Source organism: Delphinapterus leucas, chromosome 6 (genome assembly GCF_059928025.1).
Source record: "Delphinapterus leucas isolate spDelLeu-1000000601 "Yukka" chromosome 6, BTC_Dleu_Yukka2, whole genome shotgun sequence".
Classification (NCBI taxonomy): Eukaryota; Metazoa; Chordata; class Mammalia; order Artiodactyla; family Monodontidae; genus Delphinapterus; species Delphinapterus leucas.
In genome coordinates this window covers 41292083-41315673 of record NC_143134.1, presented here as the reverse complement: position 1 = coordinate 41315673, position 23591 = coordinate 41292083, and the positions used below count along the sequence as shown (strand labels likewise).

Sequence of the window (23591 nt, the reverse complement as noted above, 5' to 3'; positions counted from 1 at the left end):
CTCAATGCTCAAATATTTATGTTAGCATAAACTATGAGGTTTCCAGCAGAACAGAGAACAAATGTATATTCAGTGTTTGGTGGGTAGAAGTACCCAAAGCACCATGCTCTTCCAAGTCTTTCCACCATATGAGCTGCAGCTTTGCTTCTGCATTCTTCTGATTGACGAAGAAGTAACTGTTAAGTCAATCAAACAGACCAAAACACACACACACACACGCACACACACACACACACACACACTCAGACCTGCTGGTGCTGAAAACAGCCTGTCACTGAGAGAGACACTTCACAATTGTCCTTCCCTTAGCTGACCAAAGATGCTGCCAAAACTTTGAAATAGCTCTTTTAAGGAATGCAATCATGTTCTTAGTCAAAGGCCATCTTCCTCCCCAGTCTGGGGAAGAAGGGAGGAGTAGAAGTGACTTTCATTCTTCCAGTTACACTAACACTAACAAATGCCCATCATAGCATTTCCGTATCCTTGCTACTGAAAATACAGGACAACACGAAAAGAATTTTTCTCTCTTTTATTGGAGAAACCTCTCTTATAGCTGGAGTTCTCCCCAACCAGCTGGGTTCAAAGGATTTTGGGGAGAAAATCAACCTGCACCAGGAGCAAAATGCTTGAGATCTGCTGCCTACTGAACTCAGCTTTGTCCTCGTCTCTCACAAAATCAACTTGGGAGCCTGATCCTTTCCTCCCATCACCAGATGCCAGGTGCCCCCTTCTATTCCACTCATACCTCATCATGACACTATATTTCTCCTCAAGACCCACAAAACTCTTTTTTCGAAGGTTTCCTGTGCAAGAAGGTAGCAGCAGTCACAGCACCTAAAGGTACACAGAAAGTTCTGTTGGAAGGAAACTTTCTTTTAAGGAGAGTATGAAACATCAGGAAAAGATTAGTCTTTGAAATCGAAGAGATTTGAGTTTAAATCCTGGCTTTTCTAATTACACGGGATATAACCTTGGATTAGGCTCATTATAGAATGTTGGAAAACAGGAATAATACATATCTCAAAAGATGTGGGTCATAAGTGACTTTGCATCTGTAAAGAACTCCAACCTGTGCACATAATAGTGGGACAGACATGAACCTCCCTCACAACACTTGGTTGCAAGAAATGTCATGGTTGAAAGAAATGTCATTGATTTTTCAAAACTAATAAATCTGATCCCATGTCCCTACTCACCAGGGGTTGAAAAATTCAATCTCAGGTTCTATTATAAGTAACATTTGGACTAAGCTAAATCTTCTATTGCCACAATAGAAAGTTAATAAATAATGTCTAAAATTAATGAGAGTTAGCTTATAGTGCTGCTTCTATTGATATAAAATAGCATATTATATGGAAACATTGATGTAAATTGTGGAAGAAATAGAAGCAAAGTGGTGCCTTTAGGGAAAAAAATGACATGGTGATAATCAAGTAAGACAGAGAATAGTTTTTTATTGTTATGAACTATGTGTATAAATCTATCATATAATAAAATTAGCTATAAAAGAGACACCCATGTACTAGTTTTCATATGTACAGAAGTTCCTTTATGTCTATTTTCTCAACTCAGAGTCAAAAAATCCTAATGGTTTGAAAGCTCCTAAATGCATTTTTGTACAAAACAATTTGCAGTTAGGCAAATATACAGAAACAAATAATGCCACGACATAAACATTGTCCATGATTTCCCTGCCTGAAAAATATTTTCTTAAGTGTTTCCCGAACATTATTCACACCCTTTTCCAAATTCTACCATTAATCCATCATGAGTCATTAGACCAGTTGCTTCACTTCTATGAGCCTTAGAGTCCTTACCTATAATGTTAGACAGTTTTAAAAGATTCCTTCCAACATCAGATATTATTTCCATCTTTGTCATTGGCTATCAGAATGGAGATTTAATGATTTCTGAAGAGCTTTCCAGATTAAAAGTGCTGAGAGCTGAGAAGAAGAGTCAACTCAGAATAGAGTTTGTGTTTGCATCTCTTTTGCAGCAGCTGTTCTTCTTGTATGCAGTTCCATGACCTTCTGTTCTCATTTTCTATTATCCCTGTAATATAAAACAGTCCCTATTTCAGGACCTGTTGAAATCTTTTCCTGCCTTGCTCCTGGATCTCAAGAAAAGAGAGACACAACATGCACCCCATGGGATCTGCAGATGCTCACAGGACATAAACGGAGTCCCTAACACAGAAACAAGTAGTGTACATAAAGAAACCACTTGAGGTTGGACATTTTCAAATTTGGGGGGGAAAACTAAGAGCCACATCTAAGGCTGCATTTGATACTTATGTTCTTTATTGACATCATATTGGAGAACTTGAAAACCCTCAGTATTTACAAAGTCAGTAAATACTAAAATTCACTATTCTAAAGAATTCAAGGTAAAGAAAGCTAAGGTTTCCTTTACATTGAATTACATATTTTCAAAGGTTAGCTCTTCTGAATTCAAAAATTATTCTGAAGACAAGACTTATGGAGGGTATGGTTTATCTTAGGGTAGGCTCAAATGTTTTAAAACAATCATGAAACTACTGAAAATAAAGTATGTTTCTGTTTAAAATCTTGTAAGCCTTGTTTTCAACTAGATCTCCTTAGACGACAAATATTCTGTTGCTATAGTAAATCTCATCCTTAAGTAATTCTTTCATTTTCAGGTTTACTCCAAGCTCCCAGCTATGCAGTTATAAAACCATTCACATCGGATGGAAAAGACCTATTTGGTTATCTGGGGTCTCCCTTTCTCTCCCCACCTATCACACAAGTTTCTTCCCTAAGACATCTTCTCCAGTGATTTGTACAACTTTGCAATAACTCAAGAAATGGCGCATCTTTGGTTTCTTTTAAAAGAATATGCCACAGGGGCTTCCCCGGTGGCGCAGTGGTTGAGAGTCCGCCTGCTGATGCAGGGGACACGGGTTCGTGCCCCGGTCTGGGAGGATCCTACATGCCGCGGAGCGGCTAGGCCCGTGAGCCATGGCCGCTGAGCCTTCGCGTCCGGAGCCTGTGCTCCGCGACGGGGAGAGGCCACAGCAGTGAGAGGCCTGCATACCGCAAAAAAAAAAAAAAAAAGAATATACCACAACTTTTGAACATTGCAATTAATCTTAATTTCCTCCCTAAACCCCTCCTTTCTCATTAGGCTCACCTCCCACCAGGAAGCCCCGCACACAGTCTACCTTTGCTTGGCAATGTCATCTTTAGCTTTGTTTTAAATGGTTTTTTGTTTACTTGTTTTTAAGGCATTTAACTCCAGTGCTTTCAACATCACGTAGGCTGGAGTGTCCAGGATGCTGTCATCACTCACATGTCCAGAACCAGAGAGCTTCCCGCTGAGATCTCCCTCCCCACGTGCCCCTCATCCTCCAGGGCCCCTTTGCATGGCCTCTCGTTCCGATGGGACAGTCAGACTTCTTATGTACAGACTGACTTCTAAGACCACAAAAGCAGAGGCTGTCAGGGCTTCCCAAGGCTTAGGTGGTGTCACTTAGCCCATGTTCTATTGCTTAAAAGGGAGGCACAGGGCCAGTCCAAGCCACCCGGGAAGGGGATTGTATGAGAGTATTAAAGTGGAGGCAGAGTTCACTGGGGGCCATCTTTGGAGACCAGCTGTCACCTACAGCAATCTTAGGTGACTTGATCAAGTCATGCATTTAGTCAGTGGCTGAACCAGAATTCAAGCAACCTGTTTTCTTCACTCTCTTTTCCCTTTTTATTTTTTTTTAATTGGGGTATAGTTGTTTTACAATGTTGTGTTAGTTTCTACTGTACAGCAAAATGAAGTAGAGTTCCCTGTGCTATACAGCATGTTCTCATTAGTTATCTATTTTATACATATTAATTTATATACATCAATCCCAATCTCCCGATTCATCCCACCCCTTCTTTCCCCCTTGGTGTCCATATGTTTGTTCTCTACATCTGTGTCTCTATTTCTGCCTTGCAAACAGGTCCATCTGTACCATTTTTCTAGATTCCACATATATGCATTAATATACGATATTTGTTTTTCTCTTTCTGAATTACTTCACTCTGAATGACAATCTCTAAGTTCACGCATGCTCTACAAATGACCCAATTTCGCTCCTTTTTATGGCTGAGTAATATTCCATTGTATATATGTACCACATCTTCTTTATCCATTTATCTGTTGATGGGCATTTAGGTTGTTTCCATGACCTGGCTATTGTAAACAGTGCTGCAATGAACACTGAGGTACATGTGTCTTTTTGAATTATGGTTTTCTCTGAGTATATGCCCAGTAGTGGGATTGCTGGGTCATATGGTAATTTTATTTTTAGTTTTTTAAGGAACCTCCATACTCTTCTCCATAGTGGCTGCGTCGATTTACATTCCTACCAACAGTGCAAGAGGATTCCCTTTTCTCCACACCCTAACTCAAACAGTGCCAAAGTCTTTTGTTGAATCCTAAGTACTAATCACATGAAGCTCAGTGACTAAAAAAATTTTTAACAACAGAACATTTTTTTAAAAAATTAATTCCCCACACCACCCATTTGGTCCCCTTCTCCTCTCCATGCCAGAGCCCTCCTGCAATGTGCTTGTTTTCTTCAATTCTGATGTATATATATTCATGTCCAAAAATGCTGATTAAGCAGGGCTCATAGCTCAGAGATAAGTTCTAGACACTGTCACCAGCATTGCAAAGAGCTGCTGTTAAGATATACTATCTAAAACATGGAAATAAGGCAAAGGGGGAGGAATCATGTCCTTTCAATGTCATACCGGGACATGGCTTAATAAGCTGACCAAAAGATTCTTCAGTTATCCAGGAGAACTTACCTGTGTTTGATTTTGTTGTCTAGTAATTAGGTCCTGTGAAGTTTCATAACTTATAGATTTCTGTCCAAGAAAACTATTAATGATTTCTGTTTGTGATATAAAATAACCCCAAAGATTTGGCTTTATTTGTCCTGTAGGGTATCAACAAGTCTTGTATCTAACCTGGCAATTCATTCTAACATTTTTTAAATGCGTGTAAATACTCAGTTCCTCAAATTCTCCTTGAATCAGCTTATTTCTTACTGGCTTCCTAACTAATGAGTTGAGTAAATCTTTGATACAAGCTTCCTCTATATTTCTATGAGAGTTAGATTTTCAACTTTCCAAAAATTACACAAAGACTCCAGTGGAACTTCCTGGGGGTAAGAAACTGAGGGCAGCAGGGGCTGACACAGGCCCTGGACCATCATTGTCATCTATGCAGAGCTGGTTAACTCAGCCCACAGAACTGAACATCTTATTTGGCAGTAAAATTTTTAAGGATTATTCATGGGAGCTCACTTTACAGTGCTCAGGGTTTTTTTTTCTGGGATTGAAGCAGCTCATGAGGAAAATCCTAAGCACTAAAATTCAGACAGGATTTTACCACCTGGAAAGATGACAAGTGGGGAAAGGAGAAGAGGCAGCCAGCAGAAATTTCTGGAGAAAGACCACCATCTCTGCCAATTCAACACTGGAATGTTTAGCTTTTGCTTGAAGAAGTTAACAATCCCTATGCACCCATATCACGTGTAAGAATTTCCACCTATACCCAGTGTATGTTCCTCTGCGGCTCTGCTCACCTAGGGGATCCAGCATTCTGTCTGCATCACATTATCGGATGTGCGTTTCTTCATAAGTTCACACAGTAGACAAAATCTCAGGTCAAAAATGCAGGGATATAAGAAATGTGATGTGCTATATTCTTCTTTACCTGAACTTTATTTCCATTTTGAGTTTCCACTGGGCCGTCTGCTGGAAATGTAATCGAATTCAATTCACAGCCAGTTCTGACCCTACCACTACGGGTGCAGGTACAGTCCAAAAGGATGTGAGAATGCTGGGACGCTCTACATGGATGGACTGGACGTGGTCTATCTGCTCTGGCATACATTAGGCTGAGTATGGCTGCTGCCACTGCATCTCTCACTTCCAGCTTCTGGTCTACCCCAGGTCTGACTACCCCTCAGCTGAATACTGGGCTCTTTGAATTCTGCAGAAGATATGTTTCTGCTCCCACCCTTTCCAGGGAGTCTGAAGCTAGATGCCTCTGGCCCTCTCTATCTAGATGTGCTGGACAGCCATTTCTACTCTATGGCTCTCTTCGTTTAAGACAACGTATCTACAACTTTAAAATAAGACAAAAACATGGCTGGGAGTTCTTTAAAATTAATTGTGGAGCATCATCGAACAAGCCTTCTTATGGGTCATCTGAGGAGGCTCAAGGCAAAGTTTCTCAACGTTTTTGTTTTTTTAAATTTCCCTCCAAGGAGAAAATTTTAATTACATTCCAATTTAATTTTAATTAATTAACTTAAGCTAGTTAATTTAATTAATAATCAGACGCAAGAGGGAGGAGATATGGGGATATATGTATATGTATAGCTGATTCACTTTGTTATAAAGCAGAAACTCACACACCATTGTAAAGCAATTATACTCCAATAAAGATGTTAAAAAAATAATCAATTGATTTCATTAATTGCTCTGATTTACCCCTGATGAGAGAACGTAAATAGACTACATGTTGTTTAACTTTAAAAGTCATTGCTACCTGACTTGCTGGAGGTCTTTCACAAATTTTTGAAGAGACTCCAGGCAGGAGACGTGACAGAGGGGTGAATCTTGGGAGACCCAGAGAAGTCCCCATCTGATACAATAAGTCAGGGTATCAGTTCCTCTGGTAACACTTTTTCTAACCTATGTTAGCCAAACGAGAGCATTGGAGGTGGAAAATACACTTTCTCTCTCAAACTTTGCTCAGTTGCCTCTTTGAGTTTATTCACAAGAAATGGGTGGGCAATATAAAGGACTGTTTGTCAAATATTTCTACTCCTTTCTTTACCACTCAGAAAATAAACAATAGGAAGCCAATTTGTGACATCCTCAAAGCTTATCTTTGCTAATCATGGGGTCTTTTCCTTTACTCCCTGCCTTTTCTCTTTCTACCTCCTCTCTAAAATAGCTTCAGCTCATCTTCATCCTTCTGCACAATAGCTTACCCTCATAAAAACATCTGGGGTTACTTATACGTTGATGAGACTCCAAATCTATGTGTTACCTTTTCCAGTGTTTTAGGTCCTGACTCTAACTGTGAAAGCTTTTGCAGCCAGTGCAGCAAGCCTCAGTGATTGGGTGAGAAAAAGAAAAAAGTAGAAGTACCAGTGATGGTAAAACTGTATCAAGTGGTCTCACATATGTAAGACAGGTGATCCAAAATGAGAGGAAGCATGGGAGTCAAAATAATTTTGGAGAAATAATGACTAATTTTTTTTTCCAAATTTGATGAAAAATACCAGCAGACAGACCCAAGAAGCTTAACAAATCCTAAGCAAATCATATTCAACTTGTTGAAAACCAAAGACAGAGAGAAAAATCTTAAAAGCAACCAGAAAATAAAGACATGTTCTCTAAAGAGGAACAATGAGAAGAAGGAGAGCAGACAGCTCATCCATAGCAGTACAAGCCAGAAGAAAATGACAAGACATCTTTCAAGTGCTAAAGGGAAAAAGAGAGTCTGTTGACCTAGAATTCTATATCAAGTGAAAATATTCTCTAAAAATAATAGGGAAAAATGACAAAAACAATTGCCAAGAGAATTTTCCCCAGCAGAAAGAAATATAAGAGAAAACTCTTTGTGCTGAAGGGAAATGATATCAGATAGAAACAGTAACAAAAATGAAGAAATGAAGCATGTCAGGAAGTATGTATATGCAGGTAAACAGAAAGTATTTTTCTCATTTCTTTTTTTATTTTTCTTTATTTATTTTTGGCTGCATTGGGTCTTCATTGCTGTGCATGGGCTTTCTTCTAGTTGCGGTGAGTGGGGGCTGCTCTTCACTGCAGTGGCTTCTCCTTTTGCATGGGCTCTAGGCATGTGGGCTTCAGTAGTGTGGCACGTGGGCTCAGCAGTTGTGGCTCATGAGTTCTAGAGCACAGGCTCAGTAGTTGTGGCACACAGGTTTAGTTGTTCAGCAACATGTGGGGTTTTCCTGGACCAGGGCTCGAATTTGTGTCCCCTGCATTGGCAGGCGGATTCTTAATCACTGTGCCACCAGGGAAGCCTTCATTTCTTTTTTAAAAATACAATTTACTATTCAAAGTACATAAAAATGTACTGTGGGGTTTATAAAAATGCAGAGGTAAAATGAAAGACAATAATAGTACTAAGAATGGGAGAGATCATTTAAAATATGCTATAAGTTTTTTATATTATACTTAAAGAAGTATAATATTAATTCAAGGAAGACTATGGTAATATAAGGACACATACTGCAATCCCTATGGCAATCATTAAAATAGCTAAAAACCAATGGATGAGTTAAGATGGAATAAGTTTTTCAAATCCTTGGTTAATTTAAAAAGAAGGAAATGATGAAAAGAGGAACAAAGAACAGACAAGGCAGTGGTGGTCTTAAATTCAAACATATCAATAATTACTTCAACTGTGAGTGGACTAAAACTACAATTAAAAGGTAAAGATTGTCAAACTAGACAAGTAGGAAACACACATTATATGCTGCTTTCAAGAAATGGCCTTCAAGTATAGACACAGCTTAAAAAATAAAAGATTGGGAAAATTATACCATGCAAACAACTAATCAGAAGAAAATTGTAGGGGTTACATTAATATCACAAGAAGTAGAATCCATGATAAGGAGTATTACCAGAGATAATGGTAGGCATTTCATAACGATGCAATAAACAATTTATTAAGAAAACATAATAATCCTAAATGTGCATGCATCTAATACAAAGCTTCAAAATAATGCAAAAAGTGACAGAGGTACAGGAGAAAAAGACAAATTCCAATTAAAATTGGAGATTTTAGCATTTCTTTTCCAGTAATTGATTAAAACATATATATTAAAGATTGTTTTCCAACCAGAGCCCGGCAGAATGACTCCCACAAAGAAGGGTGGAGAGAAGAAGAAGGGCCGGTCTGCCATCAATGAGGTGGTGACCAGAGAATACACTATCGACATTTACAAGAGCATCCATGGAGTGGGTTTCAAGAAACGTGTCCCTCAGGCACTCAAAGAAATCCTGAAATTTGCCATGAAGGAGATGAGAACTCCAGATGTACGCATTGACACCAAACTTAGCAAAGCAGTCTGGGCCAAAGGAATAAGGAATGTCCCATCTCATGCCCATGTGCAGAAAACGTAATGAACATGAAGATTCACCAAACGAGCTCTATACCTTGGTTACCTATATACCTGTCACCACTTTCAAAAATCTACAGACACTTAATGTGGATGAGAACTAACTGCTGATTGTCAAATAAAGTTATAGAACCACAAAAAGTTAAAAATTAACAAATATATATAAGACTTGAACAACACTATTAGCCAATTTTAAACTTATTGACATTTATAGAACACTACACCTAACAACTGTGGAATTCACATATATTCCAAGTGTATGTGGAATATACATGAGATAGATCAGCTGCTGAGCCATGAAAGGTCTCAATCCATTTTAAAGAACTGAATTCATACAAAGCATATTCTCTAAAAATAATAAAACAAAGGATGTATGAAGTACATACATACAAATGATGTATGAACAAATGAAGTATGATCTTTCACACAACAAGTCAATAACAAAAAGATACCAGGAAGATCCCTAAACATTTGGAAGCTTACCAACAAACTTCTAAATAGCCCATGGATCAAAAAAGAAATTCCAAAGGAAATTAGAAAATATTTTGAGCTGAATGATAATGGAAGCAAAATACATCAAAATTTTATGGAATGCAGCTAAAGCAATGCTTAAAGGGAAATACCTAGAAAAGACAAAAGAAAGATTTAAAAGCACTGATCTAAACTTTCATCTTAAGAAGCTAGTAAAAGAAGAGGAAATTAAAGCAAAAGGAACGAAACAATAAAATAGAAGCAAAGTAGAAATAGTGAAATAAAAAAATAGACAAATGATAGAAAATCAACAAAACTGAGAATAGGTCTCTTGATAGGATTAATAAAATACAAGTCTCTATCTAGATTTATCAATAAAAAAGAGAGAAAATACAACTTACAAATTTCACTCATGAAAGAGAGTACATCATTCCAGATTCCACAGACATTTTAAAAAATAGTAAAAACAATTGTGAACAACTGTATGCCAATAAATTTGACAAATTAGTTAAATGAACAAATTCCTTGAAAGACACAATTTACTAAAATTAAATAAGAAATTTAAAATTAAAAACAGAATACCATTTATACTAGGACAAAGAAATGAAATAGACATGAATCTAACAAAATATTATAAGATTCTATGTACAGATAACTATACAGCATTGATGAAAGAAATCAAAGAAGATATAAATAAATGGAAATATATCCTACGTTCATGGATTGGAAGACATAATATTGTTAAAATCCAATTCTTACCAAATTATCTATAATTCAACATAATCCCAACCAAATCTCTGTAAATTATTTGGTAGATACTGACAAACTGGTTCTAAAGTTTGTATGGAAAGGCAAAAGACCTAGAATAACCAACACAATATTGAAAAAGAAAAATAAAACTGGAGGACTGACACTACCTGATATCAAGTCTTATTATAAGAGACAGCAATCAAGATAGCATTCTATTCTCACAATAATAGACACATAGATCAATACAACAGAATAGAGAGCCTAGAAACAGCCTGCCATAATATAGTCAGGTGATCTTTGACAAATGAGCAAAGGCAATTGTTTGGAGAACAGATAATCTTCTCAACAAATGGTGCTACAAAAATTAGATGTCCATATGTAAAAACTGTAAAATTAGACAGACTTCACATGTTTCACAAAATAAAATTACTCAACTTAGATCATAGATCTAACTGTAAAATGCAAAGCCATAAAACTTCTAGAAGATGGAAAAATATATATGTGACCTTATTTTTATATACAACATCAAAAGCACAATCCATGAAAGAAAAAAAGTGGTAAGTAAATTTTATTAAAATTCAAAACTGTCACTCCATGAAAGACACTATTTAGATAATGAAAGGACAAAACTTTGAAAAAATATTGTGACAAATATTTGCAAACACATATCTGATAAGAACTCATATCCAAAATAATCAAAGAACTCCTAAATCTCAACAACAAGAGAACAAACAATACAATTAAAAAAGGGCAAAAGATCTGAACAGAAACTTCACCCAAGATATACGGCTGGTAAATAAAGTATGTGAAAAACAGTTCAACATCATTTGTAATTAGGAATTGCAACTTAAAACAACGAGATACAACTACACATCTATTAAAAAGGCTAAAACAAAATTTAAAAAACCATATTAATTGCTGGCAAGGATGTAGAGCAACAGGAACTCACATTCATTGCTGGTAAGAATTCAAAATAGCTACTTTGGAAAACAGCTTGGCAGTTTCTTTCAAAGACAAACATAATCTAACCATGAATTCCAGCAATCACACTCCTAGTTATTTACCTAATTGATTTGAAAATTTATAGCCACACAAAAACCAGCATGTGAATGTTTGTAGCGGCGTTATTCATACTTTACAAAAATTGGAAACAACCAAGATGTCCTTCAATAGGGAATGGATAAACAAGCTAGTACATCCAAGTAACGGACTACTATTTAGCAATAAAAAAGAATAAGTTATCGAGCTATGCAAAGGCATAGATGAATCTTAAATGCTTATTGCTAAGTGAAAGGAAATAGCCTGAAAAGGCTATATATTATATGATTCTATTTCTAGGACATTCTGGAAAAGACAAAACTACAGAGACAGTAAATAGATCAGTGGTTGCCAGGTTTCCTGGAGGGGAGGGGGGTAAGAGAGGGCTGAATACATAAAATACAGGGAATTTTTAGGCTGGTGAAACTACTCCATATGATATTGCAATGACAGATACATGACTCTATGAACTTGTTAAAATACATAGAGCTTTATAGTATAAAGAGTGAGTCTTAATATATGAAAATATTTTAAAAAATCATTTACGTTGTCAGAGGATACCAGGATGGAATACCAAATGTGACAAAATAATCTGTGTTAAAAATGTATGAAACATAAAGCAATTATACTCCAATAAAGATGTAAAAAAAAAAAATGTATGAAACAACCTCACCAGAAGGAGAAAATGCTGACCTAAGTCACTTTGGAAAAGAGTAGTGTCTTTAAGACATAAAAGGCAAAAGAACTGCACATCAGCACTGTACTCTAGTAGACAAGGTTGTTTCTCATGAGGATATGGGTTAACAATCCTGAAAGTACTATACATGTGTACTGGATTAGACAGTTAAGTAAATGCTTGGCAGACGGTGGGAGCCAGGTTTCTCCCTGTTAGAGTGGGAGGTTATGGACAAACGGGGGAAGAAGAATAGATTGGTCCATGTGTCAGTCAATTAGAGTTGCTGACATCATTAGGAACTCATGTTTAGTTTAAAATAGATATAGATGTTTACATTAAAAATATTTGCAGATACGTGTATATATACATATATATATTGCCTTGCTCTGTCAGGTGAGAGGTCCTAGAAGCAACAACATTGAGCACTCAGTAGGAATGGGTACCCTTCCTGTCCCCCAACTGCCACCACTTCACCTATCCACTTAATTCTTCAAGACACGCAACAGACTAAGTGCCCAGCCCTTTGATCTCTAAGTACCCTGTGCACCTCATTTTCTCCCTTCCCATGTTCTGAGATGATCTGCTAACAGTTTTCTTTTTTTCACCCACTCAACATGAAGTTGCTCACTGTCTGGGAACTATGTCTCACTGTCTTGCATCATCTCTGTTGCTAACATTATATTCATGGTAGGAGAGGTTGTATTCAACTCCTAATTCTTATGTACCTTTCAAGATTCTCAGTCTAAGTCTGAGCAGTTTTCTCAGTCTAAGTCTGAGCAGTTAACCAAGTTTCTCTTCTCTAGACCATGTGGATTTGCTTTTCTTCTTATGAATTTAATAAAATCAAAGGAAGTAATGCCAACAAACTGCCACTTAAGGAAGAAGAGATGTATTGCCTTTAACCATAAAAACACTTCTTCCAACAAGAATACTGTGCATCATCAAAGCTTAGGTCCCAGTATTGGCAGATTCAGAGCCACTCCAAGCTCCTGCTGCTTCCTGCTTTTGCTATACAATCACTGAAAGCCCAAGACCCATCTGGTAGAGCACAGCCAAACTGGGATTTCAAGGTGTTTTGCTGAGATGTGGAGGGGAGAAAACTCATCCTTGATCTTAATTCTTTGAATTAAGCAATGATTTCTTTGAATTAACCAGTTTTTGTGGTTTCAGAAGAATCAAAAGGCTGCCGTTCCAAAGACACCTGGACCCTTATTTATTAATGTGCATGGACCTCTGATAAAGTGTTCCTCCAATTCTTAGAAAGCAAGAGGGGAATGGAAGTTAGGAAGTTACTTCCAATTAACACAAAACATAGAAGAATCCAGAAGAGTAATACTTCTCTGCCCTTGTTCTTTTGCCAAAACACCACCCCTACATCTCTGAGCTGAGAATAACAGCCATTTTCCTGCTTACAGAAATTGGCGGACTCACATCCTAGGCAATTAGAAGGACAGGTATGAAGTGTACGTATATGTGTATCAAGCATCTGAAATCACCCTCAGAGACAACTATGAACATAGATGGGACCCTTTCTAAATATATGTTCAATGCACAAATAAACAAAATGAATTAATTTTATTGATTAAGTTTAACAAGGAGGAGCCTGGCCAGACAGGAGCGAGGAATGCATTTTAGGGCAGAATGAGAAGAAAACTTTAGAGAGGAAAATATATATTGATTGACTTAAGAGAGGCTGGATGTTAAGTAGACGGAGTGAATTTTGGCAAGAAAAGTATACACAGATTCTGTGAAACTAGAAGAACAGAGCATCAGCCTGCAGTATTTCTTCCAAAAGAATTGTAAGGCCTTTAGAGTACGAAGATGGCCCTAAACTACAGAATGATTTAGCTACAGGGAGAAGCATATGCACAAATCAAGCTTTGATACAGTGAAATGAAATTTTCATAGAATCTGACATATTATGATACAAAAGTGTTCTGAGAGAACAAACAAATACCTTCTTTCATGGACCAAAGGTTATCACTCTTGGCTGCACCTTAGAATCCCCTAAGTCTTTTCTTTTAAGTGTCTTACACAAACTCTACCCACAATATTTGTATTTAATTGTTCTGGATTGGTGCCCAGGCAACAGTAATTTTTATAAATGCCCCCAGGTAATTCTTATTTGCAATCAGGGTGGAGGAATGTTAATCTACACACTGCAGATGTGAAGGATATGTCTTTCCCAGGAGTACAGCACCAATGAGAGATAGACCACAGCCAGATCTTTCCCTGACTCATTTTATTTTCAGTCTTTTACTTTATACTTTGTAGCTTCATGTTTCCATTGTGAGCATACAGGTATTAGGTTACTGGGCTGCCATTTGCATGCTAGCCTGGGACCCCACAAACATTAGGGATGGCCCAAACCTCAGTCACGTTCTAGAGGGAACTGCACACCTCCTTGCACCTCACAAGAGCCATTTGCAGTCAAAGTCATTTTCAGAAGCAGAGAGGGAGAGATCTGAAGTGAATCTGGAGATAGAATATCAGGCAATTCGACCCAGGTCTGGACCTTCCCAACCTCGTCCAAGGCCTTTTCTGAGGCTATTTTCTCTGGGCTTCCTAGAATGACAAGCTCCAGCCACTTCCAGAGAGGTAAACAGATTCAAAGAGTCTTATCCAATCCAGGGCAACAGAAATTCTGGGCCACCCCATGTGCCCCTGTCCCCCGCCAGCCATCTCTGACTAGGACTCAGAATCCCCAAATAGTCCTCTTCATCCCCATTGGCTAGGTCGGTATGTGCCATTTTTCTGGGCCTTAATTTTCTTGCCTGTGAAAGGGGAGAGTCCTGCCACCTTTCCAAGGCACTCAAGGATGGAGAAGTTTTCCTGGGTCCATTTTTGCAGCCTAACCAAGAACTTCTCTGTGTGGAGGCAGACAAATGGGCTCAAGAGTGGTTCTGACCCTCTGTGCACAGAGGTCGTAGATCACATGGCCATGGGATCCATGAATCCTGAACATGTCATGTGATCACTTCAGCCCTTACTGGAGCACTAAGGCTGCACATCTGATGTGCTGTAATAGGGAAGAACAAATCTGACTCCATAATGGGTCTGTTTCTTTTACTTTAATATTTGCCTTTTATTGTTTTGCTACAAGTTAAGAATGTTGCCTATAGCCTGAAATATACAGGATAGCCCATTCTCAAGGATCTGACCTTTAAAGGTATAAGATTTTTCCATTCATATAGAGATAAAAAGTTGCAAAACAAAGAATAATTGTCTTGTTGGAGGTTTACAGGAACATTGTGACCTGACCTAGGTGGAAAGCTACAAGTATAAAGGATTCCAACACCAAGAAATTTGCAGCAACCAACCACACCCCTTCCCCTTTTTAGTATAAAAGAAGCCTGAATTCGAACTGAGGTAAGATGGTTCTTTGGGACACTAGTACACCATCTTCTCCGTCTGCTGCCTTTCAGAATAAGTTGCTATTCCTTGCCCCCAACAGCTCATCTCTCAATTTATTGACCTTCCGTGCTGCAAGCAGTATGAACTTGAACTTGAACTTGGTAACAGTGTGAGGGCCCTGGCCCACAGAAAGGCTGAATTTGGGGCAGAGACTTCCTTTTTGCTGTGGCCCCACTACTCTCTCATCTTGCTGTTCTCTCTCACCCTCAACAGTCCTAGTTTCCCTTGGCCACACTTTTAAGTTTGTTTTCAGTACAGGGGTGGCAACTGTACTCTTTTCCTTAGCCACCGATGGTTCTACTCCCGAGACAATAGGAAGTATGAGAGGAAGTGTGCTGACAAGGCTCCAGGAAGTGAGGCACAAAACTTCCCATCCCCTAGTCCTCCCTCTTCCACGGCTTCCCAAAACCCCACCCAAAAGAGCTTGAATATTTATCTAACTGTATGTTAGATTGTCATCAAATGAGAATGTGTTTTAAAACCCTGGATATTTGTACATGTTTATTTCATTTGAGTTTTTTCAAAGTAAATTTCCTCTTTCTGAAAATATTCATAGGTTTAATTTGAAAAATATTCAACTTTCAAGAGATTTCTTGAGAATCTTTTAATTTTTTTTAAGTTCAAGTTTCAGAGTAAAAAAGAAAACCATCTGATGGCAACTAAATCCATTGAGAAAAACAAAACAAATATCTCATTGAAGTGTAAACAGAAGGTAATTTAAACCATATTTCACAGATACTAGATACCATAAATCCTTGTCTGACCCATTCACAAATAATTTTTCAGATAACAAACAGCTGACTTTTATATGTAAAATCCCCAAATCCCTATTTTATTCTTATAGTTTACATAGATTGAGCAAGGGTGACTGCCTGATAATGCCATGGAATTTCCCTTAATTTTTGTGCACTTTCATTTCTAGTCCTGTCATCGAAAGAAACCAGACAAAGCTCTTTGGCTCTGGAGCAGATTAAGAGAAGATTTTCTCTCTATTTTTCTTCCATTACATTTCCCTTTGCCCTACCTTGGTCAATGAATGGGAAGTTATCTTTAGAATATCTTACTTGAGGTTCCATAACCTAGTTGCAGTTTACATCATTAAGTCTCCCTGCAAAAACAATTCATATATGAGGTCCAGTTTATATTCAGAAAATGCTGGACTAGGGCAGAGCGATTTTAATGAGAAAAATGGATCTCACTACCACCTATTCACCCATGTTGACTTATAGCAGTCATGACAATGACTGAAATGCTCAAATTTCCTAAGCCAGCTTATACATAAACCAAGCCTTAATTATTGTCATTGTCAGCGCTCTGTCTCTCTCTCTCTCGTTCTCTCTGTGTATAATTTACTTGCTGCATTTTGCCACAAACTGGCTTAAGAGAAAAATTTACTGGGTTGACACAACACTTCTTGTGGAAGCATCCAGCATTCAGCAAACTTAATTAGGATATAAAGACCAAGACTGAACGCTAAGCCAGTTAAGCTATAACCATTGAGTTCTGGAATCCGGGAAATCTCTCTTAGGTATTTAAGCACTTTAGTTTCATGAGAAGAGTTTGAAGGAAAAATGGGGTGTATATTTCCATTTAGTCACTCTGCGGTGAGCTTGATCACTTTAATGTGGCCGACTCAGGGTCACTCAGAGTGAGAAATGAGAGGTACTCGGCATAAGCTTAAATATATATCCAACCACAAAGTTTCCCCAGATCTCAAGGGACAGTTTTCTCCCCTTTGTGGCTATGTTGGCTTTTGAGTTATGGTTATAAAGCTTCTATTTTAAACAGTAAATACGTGATAATGGTAAACAGCTGCAGGGCACAGCCTAGAAATATGATTGACGGCACAGCTGTCAGCTCTGCTTTCTATCACTGTGCCGCTCTGAAATCCACTGTGCCTGTTTAAATGGGGCACATTAGCAGTTTTACGGTGACTAATAGGATTGCCACACAGTAATTCAGAACCCGTGGCAAGTCTGTGTGGGGAGAGATCAGATTTCAACAGGCAAAAGTTATTAGGAAGGCGGTGATAGCCTGGGCATTCCTTTACAGACCAAAACTCTCATATCTGAAATTTATCAATAGAAATGCATAGCTAAATAAAAACTCCACTTTACCCCCATTCAAACCTGGGTCTTGAGGTCTACTAATAAGAAAGCATATCTGATGTCCTCTGAGGAAATATCAGAATGACTATGCTCTATCTTTACCCTATTGAAAAGCACAGAAAAAGAATTGTGGATGTGGTGTGAAGTGCTAACTTCATTATTTTAATTTTAGGAGAATGAGTTGCTAAAAGTTTGTTTCTAGGTGTGAACTTACTGAGTCACCTCATATCAGATTAAATTTTTGTTTGGGAAAGTCACTGAATCTTTTAATTATATTGATGCAATGTAACTTTCACCCAATAATGTGAGATAAGTCAGTAATTGGACTTTTTAAGCTTGTGATGGAAGCTTGAGACTCTTGATAAGCAAATGAGGTATTGTAGTGTCTCTTTCTTCACCCTTGGGATATGATGAAAAAGGGGTAGAAATATTTGTGTAAGACTCATGGACTCTTAGGGCCAAATTTATCTTGGAGGAGATTTGTTCTGGTTTCAGTGCATCTATTACTGAAACACCCCCTGTCCTAGCCTCACTGGTAATAATGTACCACTGTCCTATCCTGATTAGAGCAAATTATTTTTGGTGTTTCCTGGCTATTGAGAGAGTAGTGGTTGGCAAACTGTGCTCAGGGTCTGGCTACCAGTTTTTATAAATAAAGCTTTACTGGAAACAGCTATACGCATTCAATTATGCACTGTTTACAGTGGCTTTTGCAATATAGTGTCAGAGATGAGTGGTTGCCATAAATATCGTAAGGCACCACATGCCTAAAGTATTTGCTATCTCGTTCTTTAAGAAAAAGTTTGCTGTGTTCTGTGAGAAAAAGTGATTGCACTGTATTAATAGTTGCATACCTATAATTAGAAGATGCATTGGTTGATTGTATTAGGAGACCCCATCTGGGACAGAGCTGCAAGTGACTATTCTTAATCAACAAACCATCTTCAGCAGAAGCCAAATTACTTAGTTAGGTGGGTATGTAATAAGATTATCATCTCTGTACCTTTTAGGTTTTTATGATGGCCTTCAACTCTAATTTACTCCAGAGGTAGTGTATTGGTTTGCTATTTGGGCAGGGAGAGGGAGTTGTAAGGATTTCCTTTCTGCTCTTTCTACCATAATAGCCACTGTTCCAGGACAAAAGGCCATCATAGGAATTCTGCCAACAGACATGTGTATTACAGATATAACTGGGGACATAACCACCAAGTGTGTTTGAGGTCTCAACAAATGTACAACAGAGAAGAACTAGGACAGAAGCTCTCCTTATTTTCCACCTCCCCCTAAGCCCTATTTTGACCACGGTTTGTCTCCAGGAATCAGTGTTGCCTTTGTCCAGTGTCCAATGACCCCCAAGTGTTTGGGTATTTTCATTTACACAATCCATTTGCCCCGATAAATATCTGCTGGTGCCTTCGGTGAAGTCTCGGAAGAAGCATCACGCTACACACTCTAGCAGGTTCTTCCTCTAGGGCAGCTGACCCCCCTTTACTCTGCAATCTCTATGTCTGTGCAGACTCAAGTCTGAAAACTGGATAAGGGGTTTACATTAATCAAGGTTTTGTTTTTTCTTCTTCTGTACTTTCTGATGTTTTGAGATCTTAAAATATTTGGCTGGCCTGGGGAGACTGCCCTTACCAGGGATAGCCAGGTTGTTAGAAATAGCAAAGGGCTCAGCCTGGAGTAGTCTTTCATATGTAAAACAGCTAATCCCAGTGAGTCTATATACCTCTTCCTAGCCCTTTAAATCTCACAAACCAAACCAAGATTTCTGCCGCCCTAAATCACCCTAACCAACAGAGGGCAGGTTACCAGACAACTAGAGACCACCACTAGAGTCCAGAGCCATTGAATAATGATGACATTATTCAAATTGGCTAAGCCTAAACTGTTTACCCAGCCTGCCTTGCCCTTCCTACAGAAACCCCAATAAAGCCACAGTCTGAGACTTCCCCTTCCCCAAGCTTCTGCCTCCTGATCAATATCCTATAATAAAACATAATGGAAGAGAATATGAAAAAGAATATATATATATATATATATATATAGGTCCTAGAGACCTCTGACACAATATCAAATGCACCAACATTCGAATATAGGGGTCCCAGAAGAAGAAGAGAGAAAGAAAGGGACTGAGACAATATTAGAAGAGATTACAGTTGAAAACTTCCCTAATATGGGAAAGGAAATAGTTAATTAAGTCAAGGAAGCACAGAGAGTCCCATACAGGATAAGCCCAAGGAGAAACATGGCAAGACACATATTAATCAAACTATCAAAAATTAAATACAAAGAAAAAATATTAAAAGCAGCAAGGGAAAAACAACAAATAACATACAAGGGAAGCCCCATATGGTTAACAGCTGATCTTTCAGCAGAAACTCTGCAAGCCAGAAGAGAGTGGCAGGACATATTTAAAGTGATGAAAGGGAAAAAACTAAAACCAAGATTACTCTACCCAGCAAAGATCTCATTAAGATTCCACAGAGAAACTAAAACCTTTACAGACAAGCAAAAGCTAAGAGAATTCAGCACCACCAAACCAGCTTTACAACAAATGCTAAAGGAACTTCTCTAGGCAGGAAACACAAGAGAAGGAAAAGACCTATAATAACAAACTCAAAACAATTAAGAAAATGGTAATAGAAACATACATATCAATAACTACCTTAAATGTAAATGGATTAAATGTTCCACCAAAAGGCATAGACTGGCTGAATGTATACAAAAACAAGACCAATATATATGCTGTCTACAAGAGACTCACTTCAGAACCAGAGACACATACAGACTGAAAGTAAGGGGATGGAAAAAGATATTCCGTGCAAATGGAAATCAAAAGGAAGCTGGAGTAGCAATACTCATATCACACAAAAGAGACGTTAAAATAAAGACTACTACGAGAGATGAAGAAGGACACTACATAATGATCAGGGGATCAATTCAAGAAGAAGATATAACAGTTGTAAATATCTATGCACCCAAAAAAGGAGTGCTTAAATACATAAGGCAAATACTAACAACCATAAAAGGGGAAATCAACAGTAACACAATCATAGTAGGGGACTTTAACACCCCACTTTCACCAATGAACAGATCATCCAAAATGAAAATAAATAATGAAACACAAGATTTAAATGATACATTAAACAAGACAAGCTTAATTGATATTTATAGGACATTCAATCCAAAAACAACAGCATATATTCTCTTCTCAAGTGTTCATGGAACATTCTCCAGGATAAATCATATCTTGGGTCACAAATCAAGCCTTGGTAAAATTAAGAAAATTGAAATCATATCAAGTATCTTTTCTGACAACAATGCTATGACACTAGATATCAATTACAGGAAAAAATCTGTAAACACTACAAAAACATGGAGGCTAAACAATGCACTACTAAATAACCAAAATCACTGAAGAAATCAAAGAGGAAATCAAAAACTACCTAGGAAAAAATGACAATGAAAACACGATGACCCAAAATCTCTAGGATGCAGCAAAAGCAGTTCTAAGAGGGAAGCTTATAGCAAAACAATCCTACCTCAAGAAACAAGAAACATCTCCAATAAACAACCAAACCTTACTCTTAAAGCAATTAGAGAAAGAGGAACAAAAAGACTCAAAGTTAGCAGAAGGAAAGAAATCATAAAGATCAGATGAGAAATAAATGAAAAAGAAATGAAGGAAACAACAGCAAACATCAATAAAACTAAAAGATGGTCCTTTGAGAAGATAAACAAAATTGATAAACCATTAGCCAGACTCATCAAGAAAAAAAGGGAGAAGACTCAAATCAATAGAATTAGAAACGAAAAAGGAGAAGTAACAACTGACACTGCAGAAATACAAAGCATCATGAGAGATTACTACAAGCAACTATATGCCAATAAAATGGACAACCTGGAAGAAATGGACAAATTCTTAGAAATGCACAACCTTCTGAGACTGGACCAGGAAGAAATAGAAAATATGAACAGACCAATCACAAGCACTAAAATTGAAAATGTGATTAAAAATCTTACAACAGGGCTTCCCTGGTGGCGCAGTGGTTCAGAGTCCGCTTGCCGATGCAGGGGACGTGGGTTCGTGCCCCAGTCTGGGAAGATCCCACATGCCGCGGAGCTGCTGGGCCCGTGAGCCATGGCCGCTGAGCCTGCGCGTCCAGAGCCTGTGCTCCGCAACGGGAGAGGCCACAACAGTGAGAGGCCCGCGTACCACACACACACAAAAAATCTTACAACAAACAAAAGCCCAGGACCAGATGGCTTCACAGGCGAATTCTATCAAACATTTAGAGAAGAGCTAACACCTATCCTCAAACTCTTCCAAAATACAGCAGAGAGAGGAACACTCTGAAACTCATTCTACGAGGCCACCATCACCCTGATACCAAAACCAGACAAAGATGTCACAAAGAAAGAAAGCTACAGGCCAATATCACTGATGAACATAGATGCAAATATCCTCAACAAAATACTAGCAAACAGAATCCAACAGCACATTAAAAGGATCATACACCATGAGCAAGTGGGGTATATCCCAGGAATGCAAGGATTCTTCAATATATGCAAATAGATCAATGTTACACAACATATTAACAAATTGAAGGAGAAAAACTATATGATAATCTCAATACATGCAGAAAAAGCTTTTGACAAAATTCAACACCCATTTATGATAAAAACCCTCCAGAAAATAGGCATAGAGGGAACTTACCTCAACATAATAAAGGCCATATATTACAAACCCACAACTAACATCGTTCTCAATGGTGAACAACTGTAACAATTTCCACGTAGATCAGGAACATGAGAAGGTTTCCCACTCTCATCACTATTATTCAACAAAGTTTTGGAAGTTTTAGCCACAGCAATCAGAGAAGAAAAAGAAATAAAAGGAACCCAAATCAGAAAAGAAGAAGTAAAACTGTCACTGTTTGCAGATGACATGATACTATACACAGAGAATCCTAAAGCTGCTACCAGGAAACTACTTAGAGCTACTCAATGAATCTGGTAAAGTAGTAGGATACAAAATTAATGCACAGAAATCTCTGGCATTCCTATAAACTAGTGATGAAAAATCTGAAAGTGAAATTAAGGAAATGCTCCCGTTTACCATTGCAACAAAAAGAATAAAATACCTAGGAATAAACCTACCTAAGGAGACAAAAGACCTGTATGTACAAAACTATAAGACACTGATGAAAGAAATTAAACATGATACAAACAAATGGCGATATAGACCATGTTCTTGGATTGGAAGAATCAACACTGTGAAAATGACTATAATACCCAAAGCAATCTACAGATTCAATGCAATCCCTATCAAACTATCAATGGCATTATTCCCAAAACTAGAACAAAAAATTTCACAATTTGTATGGAAACACAAAAGACCCTGAATAGCCAAAGCAATCTTGAGAAAGAAAAACAGAGCTGGAGGAATCAGGCTCCCGGACTTCAGACTATACTACAAAGCTACAGTAATCAAGACAGTATGGTACTGCCACAAAAACAGATATATAGGTCAATGGAACAGGATAGAAAGCCCAGAGATAAACCCACGCACATATGGTCACCTTATTTTTGATAAAGGAGACAAGAATATACAATGGAGAAAAGACAACCTCTTCAATAAGTGGTTCTGGGAAAACTGGAGAGCTACATGTAAAAGAATGAAATTAGAACACTTCCTGACACCATACAAAAATAAACTCTAAATGGATTAAAGACCTAAATGTAAGGCCAGACACTATAGAACTCTTAGAGGAAAACATAGGCAGAACACGCTATGACATAAATCACAGCAAGATCATTTTTGACCCACCTCCTAGAGAAATGTAAATAAAAACAAAAATAAGTAAATGGGACCTAATGAAACTTAAATGTTTTTGCACATCAAAGGAAAACAAAAATAAGATGAAAAGACAACCCTCAGAATGGGAGAAAATATTTGCAA

General features: G+C 37.9%; 1 pseudogene; it reads left to right on the top strand.

Annotated features, from left to right (window-relative positions):
• The first annotated feature begins 7132 nt into the window (after positions 1-7132).
• LOC111166842 (large ribosomal subunit protein eL31 pseudogene) lies at positions 7133-9273 on the top strand (annotated as a pseudogene).
• The last annotated feature ends 14318 nt before the right edge of the window (positions 9274-23591 follow it).